The sequence below is a fragment of the Myotis yumanensis genome, unplaced genomic scaffold, assembly GCF_028538775.1.
Source record: "Myotis yumanensis isolate MYYU_CA2020_CCGP unplaced genomic scaffold, mMyoYum1.0.hap1 SCAF_11, whole genome shotgun sequence".
Taxonomy (NCBI): domain Eukaryota; kingdom Metazoa; phylum Chordata; class Mammalia; order Chiroptera; family Vespertilionidae; genus Myotis; species Myotis yumanensis.
This window is the reverse complement of record NW_027223762.1, coordinates 54,893,502-54,896,076: the sequence shown is the minus strand read 5'-3', so window position 1 is coordinate 54,896,076 and position 2,575 is coordinate 54,893,502. Positions and strand designations below refer to the sequence as shown.

The 2,575-nt window shown below is 52.8% G+C and overlaps 1 pseudogene; it reads right to left on the bottom strand.

The window, feature by feature from the left end:
• Positions 1-1,768: 1,768 nt before the first annotated feature.
• On the bottom strand, positions 1,769-2,361 carry LOC139019503 (nascent polypeptide-associated complex subunit alpha-like; annotated as a pseudogene).
• Between the last annotated feature and the right edge of the window lie 214 nt (positions 2,362-2,575).

Here is a 2,575-nt window from a genome sequence, read left to right as displayed (position 1 = left end):
GGCAGGCCTGACTGGGAGCCCTCCCTCTTTCCTGTGCTTTGGGGTCAGTGGAGGAGTTGGCTGCCAGGCTGGCTCTGCATCACAACCTGTGGTCCTGTGCAGACCTGGCTGCTTCTCAGGGCCCTCTGCTCCCGGGCAAAAGCAGGTGTCAATGGGTGCTGCCCTTCAGACTTCTAGGGAGATGCTGTTATTGGCCTGCTCTCCTATCCCTGAGGCTGCCTGGAAGTTTTTGTTTTGTTTGCTTGTTTTCCCCACAAAAAGCCATAACTTTATTAATGATAGAAATAGTACAAATTTCAAACCAAGCTGCAGTAATGCTTTTGAAACACACAAAAGAAGAGTCCTCCTTTTTTAGATGGTTATATTGTTAATTCCATAATAGCATTTACAATATCACTAGAGGCCCGGTGCATGAATTCATGCATGTGTGAGGTGCTAAGGGAGAGGGAGGGTGGGGGATTGGCCAGGATGCAATTGGCCCTCCAGGTGGGCAGTGGGATGCCCTTGCTGGCCCAGGATCTGGATCCATCCTGCTGACGGCGGTCGGGAGCCACCTGGTGGCCACTTTTATATTGTTTCTTCCTTGTGGAGTGTCTAGGGAGGGGAAGTGGCCATGGTGCCTAAGGCCAACTTCCAGAAGGCTGGAGGCGCTGTTAGGATCATGCCGGTGGCACTGACTCGTCAGTTCCTGGCTCGTTCTCCAGAGATTGGACCTGCAGGACTACTGAGGGAGTGAGTGGCTGCTGCGGGGCTGGTGGGCCACCAGGACAGGTCTGTTAGCTCAGTGGTGCTCCTGCTGTGAGAGTGCACAGACCACCAGGGGCAGCTCCTGCATTGAGCGCCCTGCCCTCTGGTGATCAGTGCGCATCATAGTGACTGGTCGACCTATCATTCTGGTCATTCTGGTTGTTCCGGTCTTTTGGTTGTAACAGTTGCATATATACTAGAGCACGGGTCCTCAAACTTTTTAAACAGGGGGCCAGTTCACTGTCCCTCAGACCGTTGGAGGGCCGGACTATAGTTTTTAAAAAAAACTATGAACAAATTCCTATGCACACTGCATATATCTTATTTTGAAGTAAAAAAACAAAATGGGAACAAATACAATATTTGTATTTGCATGTGGCCTGCAGGCCCGTAGTTTGAGGACCCCTACACTAGAGGCTTGGTACATGAAATTTGTGTATGGGTCGGGTCCCTAGGCCTGGCCAGCGATCAGGGCCTATCAGGTTTCCCACCTCCCCACCTCCCCACCTCCTCCTTCCCTGCTGCCCATGTCTACCGCCACCACCCCAGTTCCCCATCCCAGACTGGGTCCCAGCCCCAATTGGGCAATTGGGACTTTCCAGCTGGGGGGAGGGACCAACTGCTACCGTGGTGGGAAAGCAGCGGACCAATTGAACCCTGCTGGCTGGGTAGAGAGATGGGGAAGGGACCCGGGGGATTGGCCACCAGCCCCGAGGAGGGAGCCAGCCCCGGCCCCCCTGGGAAAGGGGCCATGTCCGCTGCCACCCAACCCCGGTTCCCTGTCCCAGCCCAGGAGCCTGGCCCTAATCAGGCGATCAGGGCCTGTTGGCTTGGGGAGGGTACCGGGAGGTTGGCCGACAGGCCTTATCAGTGATCGGGGCCTGCAATCTGGAGGAAGCTTCTGCATTGGATGTCTTCCCCCTGGTGGTCAGTGCACATCATAACAACCAGCCGTTCTGGTCGTTCCATCTTAACAGTCACTTAGGCTTTTATATACTAGTATATAGATTACTGTTGTTCTTCAGGGCTTGGACTGCCTTGGCTCTTGACACATTTGCTTGTGACATGACCAATTCTGTGTCCTTAACTTCCGCACCTGTTTCATCAGCCTCTTCCTCTTCACTCTCCTCTTGTACAGTTGGAGTCTGTGTGTTTTCTTGAATGTTTGAGACAGCGTCACCTTGAACTTTGAATTTCTCAGCAGCTGCTAGCTGTGCTTGCTGAGATAAAGCCTTGATCTTGGCTTCCCCCAAAACTACGTAGGTATCTGAGGCTGGGCTCTTGTAGACCTCTAGTTTTGTGATGGCAAAGAGGATATTCTAGATTTCCATATAGTGACCATAGTAACCCCTGTAACCTGTCGAAGATCCAGTTTGGATATAGTCTTGGGTGCCTTCTTTTCACTCCTGCTCTGTTTTGCTTTGCTGACTGGTTCTTCGTTGATTTCAGCTGCTGCCACCAGCCCGACTTGTGTGGTTGCCTGTGTGGAATCTTGTTCCTTGAGCTCTGGTACTGATTCATCACTGTCAGATTCTGTTCCAGACCCTGTCTCAGCCTGGGCTGTGGCAACTCCTGCTCTGTAGCAGGGATGGTTTCTGTGGCTTCACCAGGCATTTTGTGTGGGGGAACGTGGAACCAAGATGACGACAGAAAGAGAGCAAGCCTGCCTGGAAGTTTTTCCCAGGACGTAGCTCAGGTGTCCTGTCTAGTGCCTCCTGTGGGGCCAGGCTTCCTGGTCCCCATCCAAGAGGAGGACCCGAGGAAGGTCTTGGGAATGTCTCTGAGGCTCACACTCTTATTGCTGCCTCCACAAGTGCTGAGACACCCC